The sequence below is a fragment of the Phocoena phocoena genome, chromosome 15 (assembly GCF_963924675.1).
Source record: "Phocoena phocoena chromosome 15, mPhoPho1.1, whole genome shotgun sequence".
NCBI lineage: Eukaryota > Metazoa > Chordata > Mammalia > Artiodactyla > Phocoenidae > Phocoena > Phocoena phocoena.
In genome coordinates, this window is record NC_089233.1 from 45,206,948 (window position 1) to 45,225,048 (window position 18,101).

The window sequence follows — 18,101 nt, forward strand, 5'->3', positions numbered from 1 at the left end:
TCTGATACACAATATAAAGAGAAATACCTTTGGGTAGATAAAGTGGTTCCTTGATGTGTAAAAGAATCTAGAGTCCAGGAAAAATTGAGCTATCTTTGAAATTCTGTTGTTAAGTTATCATAATAGTATTCGATTAAAAATTGAAGAAGGTTCAGGTATGAATTTTAGCTCAGTGTTCCCAAGAGGCTTCAGTTCCGGAAGCAACTACATCAAAGTCAATTTATTAAGTTTGTTTCTGCAGTTTACTCTTCATGTCCCAAGTTAGTTTTGACAATAACAAGAAGTAATTGTATACATATTAAATGTATAGAGCAACTGGTTTTTAAAGTGAGCTTTGCAGCTCATTAACTGCTTGATTATAAGTTACTACATCAGTACTTTAATAATGTACAGATTTTCATATTAACTTGCTAAATTCCCACAGTGTAGTTGGAAAAAAACAATTTACTTGAAAAAAAGGATACAAACTTTACCAGGATTTATATATCTACATATGTATGTATGTATAAATTCATTCCATGATTTATTTCATATCAGTTCTTTCAGTGCCATTAGTTCAGTGCCATTCTACATAGGCACATTTTTCTAAACTCTAGTAGTACAGTAGTGGACAAGAAGAACAAAAGTGTCTTCTCTTATATATCTTAAATTTATATCAGGACAGACTGACAATAAACCAGGAAAATATAATAATAACTAACAGTTAAAAAGTATGCTTGCTAAGTTGCAGTTACCATTTTAAGTGAGGTATATGCATTATAGGAAAAATATCAATAAAATGTGATGGGCAGAAGGTGTTGGACACTTTAGTATAAGGACGTTTCAGGGTTGGGCTCTCTGACAAAATGGCATTTTAGTTGAAATATGAGATGAGAGATATTTAAATTTGCTAAGCAATAATAGACAGGTCTAATCAGTGTTTTTAAAGAAAACTTTGGAGCAGACAGAAGCAGTCTTTAAAGATATAATAGAAGAAAACTTAACCTGAGTTTAATAATGACGTGAAACTGTGAACTGAAGTGGTTGTCTGCTACCAGACAAAATTAATGAACAGAGATTATCACACATGTAAAATTATTTTTAAGGGGGAAAAGGCTGTGTTACATACATGCTGAAAAAATTAACTAGCCTTCAAATGAAGAAAATTGAGCTGGTTTCCTCCTTCATTTGGTCATAAATCTGTATTGAGCAGCCCCACACTGCATACAATTGTGAGCAAGACAACGACATCCCTCCTCTCATGGAGCAGAGAAAATGAGCAATAAACAGACAAACAAAGCCCAGTAAATAAGAGGATTTTAGGTAATGTTAGGTGCCTTGGAGAAAATACAAGGCAATGTGATAGTGTGGCCTGAGAGCTGGGCAGTGGGCTGCTTTAGATGCGCAGGTAGAAAGGGTGATCTTGGGGTGAGATTGAGCTGAGATCTGAATACTGGGAAGAAGAGAGGTGTGAAGATCTGGAGGTGAGCACAGCTGAAGGTGAGGGAGCAGCAACTGCAAAGGCCCTGGGATGGGACCAAGCTCAGCATGTTTCCAGAATGAGAAGACCCAGGGAGAGTGGCCTGTGTGGTAAAGAGGAGGGCAGGGGCCTGACCACGTGGCACCGTGAACCGGAGTCTGAGTGCTGTGGGAAACCACTGAATGATATTCGAGAAGGTCTGGACGTTGAAACCCAGCTGGAATTTCCATTCTGTTCATAGAGGACTTCTCCCAGAAACCCCTTTCCTGAAGACAGACTCGTGATCTAAATGGTAACGAAGATGGGATGTTGCTTTTCCACACTGAGTCCAGCTTCGTGACTTACAGTTTCTTTCTTATAAGGGCAAAAAACCGTTACGAAAGGGAAACTACAGACGTGTGCATGTATTTGAAAGAGAGGAGAGGTTGTGAATAGTGGTTGAAACCATGTGGTGAGATCCTAAAACAAGCACCGCCTGGAGACGGGGAAGCTGAGCTAATTACAAACCCTGCAGGGCTGCCTGGGTGCCACAGAGCTTTTCCTTGGCCACAGCTCTGACGAACTCCTCCCAATTCACTGAGCGCTTCCTGCCCGGCTGTGCTGTGCCTTTGACATTCATGGTCTCTGTGGTGGGAACGAGAGACTCGCCTCTTGTGACACAACCCGTGAGCAGAAGCCCAGGCAGTTCATCTCTATTTCCTATTTCTAACCAAACAATATTATCGAAACAGAACCGGGGAGAAACATTATCTCTAAGCACACAGTAGCATGTCATTCTAGATGGTGATAAATCTTATTTCAGTGAGAGGGCAGCATCGTCCATTTAACATTTTTAAGATGAAGCTTAAATATCAAGATAAATATCAGGTTTATTTTTTTCGTTAAGTTGACATTTCTTTTGTGCAGCCTCACTTCACATCGTCTTACTTGCCGGGTGTTTGTTGGGACTTGAGATCAATAATCTGTGTACAGGTATTCATCAATTATGATTCATCTTATAACTGTTCATACAATTGTATATAATGTCAGTCTTCTTGAAGTAATTAGCTACCTCCAAATGGGGTAGCAGTTTGGCCTGACAACATCCTGGAAATTATTGGACTTGTTAAAGACAGTATTTCTTCAGGAAAGAAAGCCAAAGGGTTCATATGGAAGAATGCTGAAAGTTTCCTCTCAGGGAATGGCTGTTTCATAGCCAAGTGGGAACAAGTTTTATTTACCTCATCCCTTCACCACATTGGACTCATTATTTCTATGGAATTAGAAAATAGAAAACTACTCTTGCTGTCTTAATTGCATAACAAAATGGTTGGTGATCAATTTTTAAATGACACGTATTAAATTTATCTAGTCATACAAGGTTCCAAATTCTTAATCAAGCTGAAAAAATATTGAAAAAACACACTTGAATTCAGGATATCCAGAATTTGTGATATACTTACCAAGATAGAGAATGTTTATTCACCTCAAAACTGTAGATTTGGTTATAGCTTTTAATCTTTTGGAACTTTGTCTAAAGTTACATCCTACTCATTCCCATTTCATTGTGGAATCTTAGCCATGTTTTCCTGGGCATAGACCTCTAAAGGAATTTGATGTGACAGTTCCTTTTATGGAGGTTTTTTTTTCTTTCAGTAGTCTTTTTTTCTCCAGATAATAAGTTACATGTTTATGGTTAAAGACTGAAATTACTCAAAGATATATACATAGAATGTGAAAGTTTCTCTTAATCTGATCCTCAGAAGTAACCATTTGCAATGCCCTCAGGAGGTCTTCTTGGGTCCAACTAAACATTCAGACTCACAGGACTCCCATAGGCCACGCTTGGCACCGGCTGACCCAGGAACGATGTAAGACAGAGATCACTGCTTCCCGGCAGGGCCGAGGCACGGAGGGGGTCTGGCAACAGCGTCCACTGCAGTCCACACAGCTGTCCAGATGCTGTTCTCTTTGTGCCACCTCTCGCAGGTAATAGCTTAGGTGCTAGGAGAGGAGCCCCACGTGGGGAAGATTTGAGAACCACTCTGCCATAGAATCCTATGCAACAGGAGAGGCACTTTCTCTGGGCACAACTCCCTGGGCAGAACGTCCAGAGTCCCCGTGAGGGACATGCTGAGTTACAGGAGTCACCTCACTCAGAGAAGCCTTACGGTATGGCTTCCTACCAAATAGCTCTCGTTTCCCTGGTCCGCAAACAATTTATCGGTTTATCAAGCAATTTATCATTTTCCCATGAGCAGTGGTACCAAGTTGGCATAGCACTTGATCAGGTTCCCAGAATCCTCTTGATGGACATACGAGTAGTTTCCAGAGTTTTGCTGCTGTGAGTACTTCGCTATGGACATTCTGGAAGATATCAACATGTCTCCAAGTGCAGACTTGCTCCATGAAGAAATTTCGTAATTGCTCAACTGTTGTTAAAGACTTAATTTACAAAAAACCAAGATTAGGAAAGAACACACAGAAACTGGGTGGGCTGAGAGCGCTGAGGGCCTTCACCCCCATTAGTGAGAGGGTTTTAAGAATTCCTTAACCATCATTCGTCTAAGTCTTTTCATCTCCCTGTTGACTCACATTCATTTGCTTATTTATTTACTATAATGTCTCCTTAAGGAGAATGATGTCAGCTGAAGGGCCTCCAAGGGATACTTTATATTCACTCGGGTGGTGAACCAATTAAAGCAGGCAGGGTTGTTGATTAGTAGGTATAACATATGTCTGTGAATAAAATAGAAGGAACCTAGGGGTTATTACAGGCAGAGTGAACTTACAAATTGAAAGGATGAGAAGTCAGTGGATTCTCTGAAACTCTGGGGTGTGGGGATTGAAGATAGGGAAAAAGCAGAAATCAAAGAAAAATTTAATGCATTCTATTTTGTATGGTGACAAATTTCAGAATAAAAAAAGAAAACTAAATGATCTGTCCTGAATAATACTGGAAGCAGAACAGATTGCCCGCGGTGACTGGGCTCATACGTAAGCGTTGTGCTCGTTCTATTTCCAGATTCACTGTGTGAGTGGGTTGAGCTCTCCCTAGAGGTGCTGCATTATTCAAGGTTTTTTAAAATTGTTTTATTTTTATTTATTTATGTTCTTTCAGCTTAGCGTTTTTTTTCTGGATTCTAAATAGCTTCGCCTTCTGTTTTGAATTAGTTTGTCCTCTTTATACGCTGACATGTGTTGTGCAAGATAACAGCTCCTCCTGGCTTTCCTTCTCTGTGCCCGTTCGCTGACCTTGTGTGGAATCTTCGTCAGATTAAACCCTGTGTTTTCAGACTCCCCATCTGTAAAATGATCATGCCACAGCTAGTTTGCAAAAGATTGTGAGGGCCTCAGATGAAATACGTTATTGAAAGTAGCCACAAAGTATTGTACAGCATCTGCCGGAGAGCATGCCTTTGAAATTTGGTCATGCTAACCATTGCCGCAGTGATCTTTATCTGTATGAAAACTATGCATTTCCCACTCTATTAAAATCAGTATAATCCTTTTAAACATCGATCAAGTTATGTGCCCAGAAACAGAGCCCCAGTAAGTGTCGTCTTCTCTTTTCTCTACGGATGAGGCAGAGTTACTATTGATGTCTAGTGTCCATGAAGTTTACCTGTGGATCCAGGTCATAGTCTGAAAGTCCGTCAGGACAAAAACATAGCTCATCAAGAAGCTGAAGAGAAAGGACTCTTTTAAAACCACATCCCCTTTCAACCATTAGAATGAATGAATAGTGAAGACCTAGTGTCCTATCCCCTTCTCCCCTTTTGGATGAGTGGTCTGGTGGGCTCTGAATGTATTTCATGAAGTGGTAGGATATGGGGCTGGAAAATCAGAGGGTCACTGAGAGAGCTTCTCCTTCTAGGAGGTCCAGAGATGCTAACCCCTGTCTGATTTGTAGAGGACTTTTTTTTAGTACAGTTAACAAGGAGACTTCCCTCCTGAGGGCTGGAGCCTAATGGGCTCCGGAGAATCATCTCACAGTGGAAGCAGTTACGCATTGGAGTCGATTGTTGAGGGCCCTTCTATAATCTTAGCTAATAGTGATTCTGAAGCAGGTTTGTGCTTCTGCCCAGAGGCAGGAGGATGAACCGTGAAAATGGGATATTTTATGTATTAAAATGTACAATCTAAATAAATGCTAAGGGAACTTGACTGCCCATGTGTGGTGAGAGCCTAAGTTACTGGGACAGGTGTGTTGCCTGTCTGCATCATAACTGAGCTATCACAGTGAGTCTTCAGAGTCCCTAAGTGTCAGACAGGATCAGCCTCCATCAGCCATATCCCCAGGGGGGCTCCTTTCTCCCTGTTACGGAGCTAAGGGAGAAAAATATTTTCAGAGGCTTCGAGTAAAACATGAAAGATTGCTGTGTTAGAGCAACTGTTCAGTCTCACATCTGGCAGTGTCTGGGTGCCCAGTAAATACCATTGGGAGAGAAGAAAACGATTAGGGCAAGAGCTTATGTAGTTTGTATATGAACTTTCAGTTTGTACTGATAGAACCATTTTTAACCTTCTTTATTTCCCAAGTAATTTTCCCAAAGTAGCACCAAGAAAGGGAAAGAAAAGAAACTGGCTATTGGCCTTGTATTTGTCTTAGACAGCCATTTACCATCCATCACTGAAATGCATTCTAAACAGTTTTATAACCAGCATTCCAAATTTAATATAAAAATTGCAAATCTACCCACCACCCAAATTATAATGCTACCAACCACAGCCACAGGGAGCATTCAGTAAACCTTAGATAAATTCAGCCGCGCCAAGCGCTCAGCCTCCTTGAATTTTTAAATAGCACACAGCTATGTAGGCAAACATAGAATGCTGCCGGCTTCCTGACCTGGTACGTTATCAGAGGCCCACTTACCTCACTGTATGGCTTGTATCATATGATTCTCTCCACCTGATAGATAATCAGTATTTAAGTCACTTCTTTCAGAGGTGGGTTGGGGAGCAAAAGGCACCAATTAGCTGGGAAGCTTTTCTGAGACATGTGGATCCAGGACCCAAACTAGGAAATTCTAATTCAGGAAGTCTGACATGGGATCTGAGAGTGTGTGTAGTTAGGGAAAAAAATATTCCCCAAATGATGCTCTCTGGACCGTTGGTTAAGATGCTGCCTGTCATTTCTTTCGCATCCACCTTGGGAGCGTTATTGATTTTTCATTATTACAGTCATTGTTATAGATCACCAAATCTAAAAGGTGATTTCCAGTGACAAATAATCTTGTCAAAATTAATGACAGGCACATTTAAACCTAGACAATGAAAACATGTTGATTGCCTCTTTGATCACCAAAGACTGTGAAACATAGACTTGTACCAGGCTTTCCTCTCCAACCAGCTGGGAAACTTCTGTAACAGTGGGCTGGAACCACTTGCACGTTATGAGACAATCAAGTATCCAAGGGGCCTTAAAGATTGGGTAGTCCAGTTTTTCATTTTAGAAATGAGGAATCAGATCCCCAAGGAGAGTTTTGTTCAAAGTCACATCAAGACTTGGGGCCCAGGCAAGGTTCATGTCTCCTGACCCCTAGTCCTTCTTCTTTCTCCTGAGTCTCCATGACCATGTTTACTCAAGAAGGGGGAGTTTTCAGAGTTCTCCAGATGAGCCCAGAAAGAAGAAAATCTCTTCCCTAGAAAAATCTGTTACATAGCGAGACCCCATGGATGAAAACTAGAAATGGGGTTCCTTCTATTGAATGTCATGGCAATGACAGGTTCCTGTCACGTCTCAGTCCCTGAAAGGGACAATTCAGCATCACAGTAACGGACGGAAAATACAAGCATTTGATTTAATTCAACTGCATAATTATTCGTAAAAATGCAATATGAAATTCTCACAGATCTGAAATGTTTCTCACTTTGAAAAATTGTTGGGACATCTATTAAAGTTCTCAAATCTGTCTTCATTGGCTCATACCTAAATAAAATTGGTACTGGCTTTGGGAGGAGTGGGATTTTATTTTATTTTGTATTTTATACCAAATATAACAAAGTCAGGGCAGTCCTAAGTATTGATACATTTCCAAATGTGGTTTTGTACCTAGGATCTCGCCAAGTTTTAGCACTTCAGTGATGACAGGACAGCAGCTTCTGTTGGTGGAATGTCCTAATTATAATTACCACCAGCAAAGGATTCTGCCTTGTTCATTGAGCAGATCCTTAACGAGAGTCTAGAATGTACCAGGCTCTGGGCGAGGCACATAGCACGTGCTCATAAATAGTGCATGGTACACTCACATTACCATATCAAAGGTCTACGGGAGCTCATTGCTCCTTTGATAACCCATCTAGGTTGCCCTGAAGAGTTGCCGCTTCATGCCTCTAACAAATCAAACTGGGAGAATTACTTATTTGTTTGTGAGTATATTTCTCAGTGACAGCTGTTCTTATAAGGCCTTGGGAGCTACTATTAATTTTGAGTAGTCAGAAATGCTTCCATCTAGTCAGCTGGGAGAGTTATGGCAGCCCTTTGATGAGTTTTCATTATTTGTATTCCTCAAAAGCTGGAGTGGCTGAAATTTACAACCACAAACCTGTAGAGCGTGGGTGTTTCAAATGCTGGCTGTTGTCAGGTAGGTACGTCTACTGGAAGAAGACAGGTTAAAGCTGATTTGACCATATAGATTTGCCGTATAGAATTTTTCTCTCTAATCTTTAAAAACTGGATACTGGTTAGGTAGCCAAATATTACAGGAGTAAAGAAAATGCCTAGTGAATGAGGAATGACGATAAAGTGCACTTTTATTAGGTGGTAACAAAAGTCAGATATTTTCCTTTCATTAGTAAAGATTCCATACTTTATTACTGTTGTTGTTCTCAGTTGTTCTCAGTTTCCCTTCAGTGATTTATAATCCAGTGTTAGCTGCTTAATTGTTGTAAAATCATAAAAGATAGGCAAGACTTTTTATTGCTCACTTCAATTTCTTTTCTATATTAGGGCTGCCATTATTTATATACAAAGGAACAACGATGCCATATATCAAAACCTATGCTGTCTGTTGCCGTCAAGACCACCTGGCTAACCTAAAAAGTGAACTTGGCTAAGAGAAAAAGACCTTTAATAAAAGCAAACTTTTCCATTACATTTAATTTGTCTCCTTGATGGCAGCAGACTGGCCGACCTATCTTATTCTAACGTAATAAACATTGAAGTCAGGATTTGAGCGTGGTGACTCTTAGAAGAAATCAAGCTGTGTCAGTTCACTGGGAATCAGAAAGGGAAAAGCCAGCTTGTAGATGAAAATTTCACTCTGAGGTCATTAAGATCATTAAGAAATATTACAAAGCAACAGAGAATGCTGACTGTATTTCTAATATCTATACATATACATATAGCTAGCCAACTTGATGAATAAATGGATACTCAATGCTTTTATTTTCCCAAAACTGAGATTCACAAATAATTCCATAAACTGGCTAGCTAGTTCTATAAGGAGCCACTGTCTTTTCTTACTCCATTGATAATTCTTCATATAGAGCTATTGTTCTGCCTGAAAGTTATGGGCTTGTTTCTCAAACATGCAAAATAAAGTTGATCACTTGGATTTTTAGACTCCACAAGCAGCAAAGAAGGGCAAGACAAATTTCATTGGAAATCAGTGAGCCTCAAAATCACTGATTTCATTTTTTTAATGGCTTCTGTTTAAGTCCTTTTGTCTTTAGAATATGTTTTCTTTATTGAATTGCAGAATAAGCTTGTCATTATTTCTCTTAGGCCAAAGAAATGTGCTATTTTAATTCTCATTTGTTTCCTATGTTTTACTCAGCATAATCAAATTTCATAATTACACAAAGTAAGCCATAGGGCTGTTGTTCAGTTTTCTTCCAGTGTTCTCTAGGCCTATCATGTCTCTTACAAATATCCAGTATATTTGACCTCAGTCATCATTTTTAACTTTAATGTACAGTTTTCCCATAAGAGCTCAATTGTCTTTGCATCATTTCCCACTCCTGCTGTAAGGATAATGGTTATAGCAGGAAGTGGTACAGTTTTATGGGTTTTCTCATGAATACTGCATTCCCGTTTGTTTCTGCCCTTTTTCTATTCTACAACCTTTGAAAAGTAACATTTCATTATTATATTGGGCTCTATTTTCCCTGTACACGTTTCCCTTACTTCAAATAAGAATGCTGTGAAGATTTTACGGGAAGAAAGGTACACTCCTCAAAAGCAATATAGCCAAGTTAATAGGTAAAATATCTCCATGGTATCTAAAGTGCTACTTGTAACTCAACATAGAGAGATTTTAATCATCAGTACCTGAGATATAGAATTTCAGAGCTGAAAATGGAAATATCTCAGTTCAACTCCTTCATTTTTAACAGACGATGAAACTAAGAACTAGAGATATTATACAACCACCTCTTTGCTGAACTGAGACTTGAAATCTGATTGCCCCAAATCCCAGGTTATTAAAAGAAAAAGCCATATGGTGTTAATTTAACTGTTCCATTAAATATGTAAAAAAAAAATCACTTTTTATTGTTTCTATAAAAATGATGCATGCTCATTTATACAAGTTCCACATAATATAAGAAGCAACAGATTATTCAAAATCATTCTCTAAATATAATTAAATTACCATTTAATGAACATTACTTTAAGTACTTAAATAAATAGGCACAGATAACAGGATGGATATGTAGAGTGATACAAAGAAATTAAAATGAGACAAACAAGAACAGGAAGAAAGAATGAAATAACTTTATTATAACATTGGATTCAAACTAGATATGCTATTTTTAATTACAGACATTAAATTTAATTTTACTTGAATTTAATGGAAGTGAAAGAAAATCAAGTAAAACTGAAGAAATTGATGAAATTCAAATTAAATTTTTCTCCACCACAGCCTCTAAAATATATGTGACATTAAGAACAAAGATTATAAAAACCATTAAAACAGTAGTTGCTACTTTTCATGTGGTGTGTTTCCATTTTATAAATTATCAGTGTTGTTTCGCTCTTATAAATGATCAGTTGAGATGGGCAGGTTCAAGATGGCGGAGTAGAAGGACGTGCACTCATTGCCTCTTGTGAGAGCACCGGAATCACAGCTAACTGCTAAAAAACCATCGACAGGAAGACATTGGAACTCACCAAAAAAGATACCCCACATCCAATGACAAAGGAGAAGCTGCAATGAGATGATAGGAGGGGCGAAATCACGACGAAATCAAATTCCATAACTGCTGGGTGGGTGACTCACAAACTGGAGAACAATTATACCACAGAAATCCACCCACTGGAGTAAAGGTCCTGAGCCCCACATTAGGCTTCCCAACCTGGGGGGATGTCTGGCAACAGGAGGAGGAATTCCCAGAGAACCAGACGTTGAAGGCTAGTGGGATTTGCAGAGGTGGGGGGTGGCTGTGGCTCACTGCTGGGACAAGTACACTGGCAGCAGAAATTCCGGGAAGTACTCCTTGGCATGAGCCCTCCCGGAGTCCGAAATTAGCCCCACCAAAGAGCCTGTAGCGTCCAGTGCTGAGTCGCCTCAGGTCAGCAAACCAACAGGGAGGAGACTCAACCCCATCCATCAGCAGACAAGTGGATTAAAGTTTTACTAAGCTCGGCTCACCACCAGGCCCTACCAGCAGGAAGCTTGCACAAGCCTTTTAGATAGCCTTATCCACCAGAGGGCAGACAGCAGAAGCAAGAAGAATTACAATTCTGCAGCCTGTGGAACGAAAACCACATTCACAGAAAGATAGACAAAACGAAAAGGCAGAAGACTATGTACCAGATGAAGGAACAGGATGAAACCCCAGAAAAACAACTAAATGAAGTGGAGATAGGCAACCTTACAGAAAAAGAATTCAGAAAAATGATAGTGAAGATGATCCAGGACCTCGGAAAAAGAATGGAGGCAAAGATCGAGAGGATTCAAGAAATGTTTAACAAAGACCTAGAAGAATTCAAGAACAAACACCTGGAAGAATTAAAGAACAAGCAAACAGAGGTGAACAACAAAATAACTGAAATGAAAAATACACTAGAAGGAATCAATAGCAGAAAAACTGAAGCAGAAGAATGGATAAGTGACCTGGAAGACAGAGTGGTGGAATTCACTGTCGTGGAACAGAATAAAGAAAAAAGAGTGAAAAGAATTGAAGACATCCTAAGAGACCTCTGGGACAACATTAAACACACCAACATTCACATTATAGGGGTCCTGGAAGAGAGAGAAAGAGGACCCAAGAAAATATTTGAAGAGATTATAGTTGAAAACTTCCCTAACATGGGAAAGGAAATAGCCACCCAAGTCCAGGAAGCGCAGAGCTTCCCAGGCAGGATAAACTCAAGGAGAAACACGCTGAGACACATAGTAATCAAACTGACAAAAATTAAAGACAAAGAAAAATTATTAAAAGCAACAAGGGAAAAGGGAACTCCCATAAGATTAACAGCTGATTTCTCAGCAGAAATGCTACAAGACAGAATGGAGTGGCATGATATATTTAAAGTGATGAGGGGGAAAAACTGACAACCAAGAGATTACCCAGCAAGGATCTCATTCAGATTTGATGGAGAAATCTAAAGCTTTACAGACAAGCAAAAGCTAAGAGAATTCAGCACCACCAAACCAGCTCTACTATAAATGCTAAAGGAACTTCTCTAAGTGGGAAACACAAGAGAAGAAAAGGACCTACAAAAACAAACCCAAAACAATTAAGAAAATGGTCATAGGAACATACATATTGATAATCACCTTAAATGTGAATGGATTAAATACTCCAACCAAAAGACACAGGCTTGCTGAATGGATACAAAAACAAGACCCATCTATATGCTGTCTACAAGAGACCCACTTCAGACCTAGGAAAACATACAGACTGAGAGTGAGGGGATGGAAAAAGATATTCCATGCAAAAGGAAATAAAAAGTAAGCTGGAGTAGCAATACTCATATCAGATAAAATATAGTTTAAAATAATGTTACAAGAGACAAGGAGGGACACTACATAATGATCAAGGGATCAGTCCAAGAAGATATAACAATTATAAATATATATGCACCCAACATAGGAGCACCTCAGTACATAAGGCAAATGCTAACAGCTGTAAAAGAGGAAATCAACAGTGACACAGTAATAGTGGGGGACTTTAACACCTCACTTACACCAATGGACACATCATTCAAAATGAAAATAAATAAGGAAACAGAAGCTTTAAATGATGCAATAGATGAGATAGATTTAATTGCTATTTATAGGACATTCCATCCAAAAACAGCAGATTACACTTTCTTCTCAAGTGCGCAGGGGACATTTTCCAGGATAGATCACGTCTTGGGTCACAAATCAAGCCTCAGTAAATTTAAGAAATTTGAAATCATATCAAGCATCTTTTCTGACTCAACGCTATGAGATTAGAAATGAATTACAGAGAAAAAAAAAGGAACACATGGAGACTAAACAATACGTTACTAAATAACCAAGAGATCACTGAAGAAATCAAAGAGGAAATCAAAAAATACCTAGAGACAAATGACAATGAAAACACGAGGATCCAAAACCTATGGGATGCAGCAAAAGCAGTTCTAAGAGGGAAGTTTATAGCTATACAAGCCTACCTCAAGAAACAAGAAAAATCTCAAATAAACAATCTAACCCTACACCTAAAGGAACTGGAGAAAGAAGAACAAACAAAACCCAAAGTTAGCAGAAGGAAAGAAGTCATAAAGATCAGAGCAGAAATAAATGAAATAGAAACAAAGAAAACAGTAGCAAAGATCAGTAAAACTAAAAGCTGGTTCTTTGAGAAGATAAGCAAAATTCATAAACAATTAGCCAGACTTATCAAGAAAAAGAGGGAGAGGACTCAAATCAATAAAATTAGAAGTGAAAAAGAAGTTACAACAGACACTGCAGAAATACAAAGTATCCTAAGAGACTACTACAAGCAACTCTATGCCAATAAAATGGACAACCTGGAAGAAATGGACAAATTCTTAGAAAGGTATGACCTTCCAAGACTGAACCAGCAAGGAATAGAAAATATGAACAGACCAGTCACAAGTAGTGAAATTGAAACTGTGCTTAAAAATCTTCCAACAAACAAAAGTCCAGGACCAGATGGCTTCACAGGTGCATTCTATCAAACAGAGAAGAGCTAACACCCATCCTTCTCAAACTCTTCCAAAATATTGCAGAGGAAGGAACACTCCCAGACTCATTCTATGAGGCCACCATCACCCTGATAGCAAAACCAGACAAAGATACTACAAAAAAAGGAATTACAGACCAATGTCACTGCTGAATATAGATGCAAAAATCCTCAACAAAATACTAGCAAACAATCCAACAGTACATTAAATGGATCATACACCATGATCAAGTCGGATTTATCCCAGAAATGCAAGGATTCTTCAATGTACTGAAATCAATCAGTGTGATACACCATATTAACAAATTAAAGAATAAAAACCTTATGATCGGGCTTCCCTGGTGGCGCAGTGGTTGAAAGTCCACCTCTGATGCCGGGGACATTGGTTCGTGGCCCAGTCTGGGAACATCCCACATGCCGTGGAGTGGCTAGGCCCGTGAGCCATGGCCGCTGAGCCTGCATGTCCAGAGCCTGTGCTCCGCAACGAGAGAGACAACAACAGTGTGAGGCCCGCATACCTCAAAAAAAAAAAAAACAACAACAACATATGATCATTTTAATAGATGCAGAAAAAGCTTTTGACAAAATTCAACACCCATTTATGATAAAAACTCTCTGGAAAGTGGGCATAGAGGGAACCTACCTCAACATAATAAAGGCCACATATGGCAAAGCTACAGCAAACATTTTCAATGGTGAAAGACTGAAAGCATTTCCTCTAAGATCAGGAACAAGACAAGGATGTCCACTCTTGCCACTCTTATTCAACATAGTTTTGGAAGTCCTAGCCATGGCAATTAGAGAAGAAAAAGAAAAGGAATACAAAATGGAAAAGAAGTAAAACTGTCACTGTTTGCAGTTGACATGATGGTATACATAGAGAACCCTAAAGATGCCACCAGAAAACTAGAACTAATCAATGAATTTGGTAAAGTTGCAGAATACAAAATTACTGCACAGAAATCTCTTGCATTCCTATACACTAACAATGAAAAGTCAGAAAGAGAAATTAAGGAAACAATCCCATTCACCACTGCAACAAAAAGAATAAAATACCTCGGAATAAACCTACCTAAGGAGGTAAAAGACCTGTACTCAGAAAACTATAAGACACTGATGAAAGAAATCAAAGATGACACAAACAGATGGAGAGATACCATGTTCTTGGATTGAAAGAATCAATATTGTGAAAATAACTGTACTACTCCAAGTAATCTACAGATTCAGTGCAATCCCTATCAGATTACCAATGGTATTTTTTACAGAACTAGAACAAAACATTTTAAAACATGTATGGAGGCACAAAAGAAAGACCCTGAATAGCCCAAGCAATCTTGAGGGAAAAAAGACGGAGCTGGAGGAATCAGACTCCCTGACTTCAGGCTATACTGCAAAGCCACAGTAATCAAGCCAGTGTGGTACTGGCGCAAAAACAGAAATATAGGTCAGTGGAACAGGAGAGAAAGCCCAGAGATAAACCCATGTACCTGTGGTCAACTAATCTATGACAAAGGAGGCAAGGATATACAATGGAGAAAAGACAGTCTTTTCAATAAATGGTGCTGGGAAAGCTGGAGTGCTACATGTAAAAGAATGAAATTAGAACACTCCCTAACACCATACACAAAAATAATCGCAAAATATATTAAAGACCTAAATGTAAGACCGGACACCATAAAACTCTTAGAGGAAAACATAGGAAGAACACACTTTGACATAAGTCACAGCAGGATCTTTTTTGACTCACTTCCTAGAGTATTGGAAATAAAAACAAAACAAAACAAACAAATGGGACTTAATGAAACTTAGAAGCTTTTTCGCAGCAAAGGAGACTATGAACAAGATGAAAAGACAATCCTCAGAATGGGAGAAAATATTTGCAAACAAATCAACGGATGAAGGATTAATCTCCAAAATATATAAACAGCTCATGAAGCTCAATATTAAAGAAACGAACGCCGCAATCCAAAAATGGGTAGAAGACTTAAATAGACGTTTCTCTAAAGAAGACATACCGATGGCCACGAGGCACATGAAAAGCTGCTCAGCATCACTAATGATTAGAGAAAAGCAAATCAAAACTACAATGAGGTATCACCTCACACCAGTTAGAATGGGAATCATCAGAAAATCCACAAACAACAAATGCTGGAGAGGATGTGGAGAAAAGGGAACCCTCTTACACTGTTGGTGGGAATGTAAATTGATACAGCCACTATGGAGAACAGTATGGAGGTTCCTTAGAAAACTAAACGTAGAATTACCTTATGACCCACCAGTCCCAGTACTGGGCATATACCAGAGAAAGCCATAATTCAAAAAGACACATGCACCCCTGTGTTCATTGTAGCACTATTTACAATAGCCAGGTCATGGAAGCAACCTAAATGCCTGTCGACAGATGAATGATTAAAGAAGATGTGGTACATATATACAATGGAATATTACTCAGCCGTAAAGAGGAACCAAACTGGGTCATTTGTAGAGACATGGATGGACCTAGAGACTGTCATACAGAGTGAAGTAAGTCAGAAAGAGAAAAACAAATATCGTATATTAACACATATATGTGGAATCTAGAAAAATGGTGCAGATGAACCGGTTTGCAAGGCAGAAATAGAAACAAAGATGTAGAGAACAGACTTATTAACCAAACGGTCAAAGTCGGGGGTGGGGTGGTGGTGGGTTGAATCTGGAGATGGGGGTTGACACTAATATGTATGTATATTAGTGTATAGTATTTTATACACTATTATGTATAAATTAGTGTATAATATTAGTGTATAATAAAATATGTATATTTTATACACTAATATGTATAAAATAGATAATAAGAACCTGTATAAAAAAATTAAATTAAAAAAATAATCAATTGACCCATAACAAAGATAAGATTATCACATTTTATTTACTCCCACCTACCCAATTTTAAAAATTATATTTTATAAAGTCACGATATATCACATTCTTTTATACATAAATTATGTGTAGTTTCCTTTTTTATACATAAATTATGCATAATTCTGTCTTAGTTGTGGGTTTAAGTAGAGGTGGTATTTACAGTGGTTTCTTCATTCCTCAGATCCTTGTATCGTGCTGTCTCTTGGTTGGATATTTTTGGTCATCCTGTACATTTTTGAAAGGTTCACCTTGATGTGTTTTACCTGAGTTCTTATGCGCTTGAGAACGTCTGCCTGTGGACTGCATACTTTAAAGACATTTCTCTTACTTATAAACCTCTTGGGTCACGTTTTATTTCCCTTAGCATTTTTCATTTTGCCTTGTTATTTTCTCTGCTCTATATGCCATAGGCTAACCTGTGTTTTTATTGTCTTCATGCTACTTTTGTTTCCTCTACTGGGACTTTCTACTACTGTTTTTCTTCTACTGTTTTTGTTTCTCTCGTCTCTTTCTTGAGTTCTTCTTGCTCATTTTTTTTTTTTTTTGAGCATGTAGACAGTGGGGGAGGAGGGGGCAGGGGTGCAGGGTGTGGAGGCACTGGATTTCCTTTTTTCAATCAGCTTTTTTCATTTTAGAATAGTCTCAGACTGTTTTTTGCCTTTTAGCAGGCATTGTAATTTTTGTTGAAAGATGGTGTGTCATGTGAATGGAGCTGAGGTAGATAGGCCTTTAGTGTGCAGTTTCATATTTATCTGGCTACCGTATAGGCTACAATTGCCCTGGCTGTGGTGTCAGCGGCAAAAATGTCCTCAAGTGCCCTTGTTTGTGTTTCCGCTATTGTCTTTGGGTTTTCCCAGAAGCTTCTTAAATAGAGCCTGAGGCTCGCGCTTACCTTTAGCTGCAGTCCCGTTGTCTTGCAGGAGCCCTGTTGGCGTGGTGGTGGGATGTGTGTGTTGGAGGGTCTGTAGGCCTGTGATTAGGTCTCAGTCTCTTAGCGAAACCTGCAGGGGGCATTCCACTCCCCACCCCCAAACAGCTGGGCTTTGGTAAAACCCAAAGTGGTTAGATTCTGGGAAAACAGTTTCCCTTGAGGGCAGTGCACTCTGGGTGTATTTCAGAAGGTTACCACCCCACCATCCCCGCCCCCAGCACCTTCTGCAGAACCAAAGGGATTCTTCTTCACAGTGAGAATCTGGTGGGACTTCTGGAGGTAAAGGTCACAAAAGTTATGGAAAACGCAGCTCCTCTGGAGTTTTTTTAACGCTCATACTAGGCTACACTGAGCCTCCAGCAGTTCGTCGATTGCAGTTTAAAGTGTTCCTACAAAAACTGGCTGCAGTTGTGAGCTTCAGCACCAGCTAAGCAGTGCTTCTCTGTTTCTGCCTGTCCGTCTCTCCGGATGGGGGACAGTAGTTTGCCCTGTGGCCTTAATTGTCTGATGGATCCGGGAAGAGCTCTTCATTTTCAGTTTTCTCAGGTTTTTTTTTCTTGTGAGGACAGACGTCACAACTTCTAAGCTCCTTACGTATCAGATCAGAAACCAGAAATCCTATTTGAATAGTTTTAGTTTTACAGAAAAATAATGTGAAGGTAATACAGAGTTTTCATATATCCCATACCCACTTTCCCTGTTAAC

General features: G+C 39.1%; 1 protein-coding gene across 2 annotated transcripts in view; it reads left to right on the forward strand.

The window, feature by feature from the left end:
* KIF16B (kinesin family member 16B) overlaps positions 1–18,101 on the forward strand; it is a 256,485-nt gene that overhangs the window by 191,592 nt on the left and 46,792 nt on the right. The window lies entirely within an intron of this gene.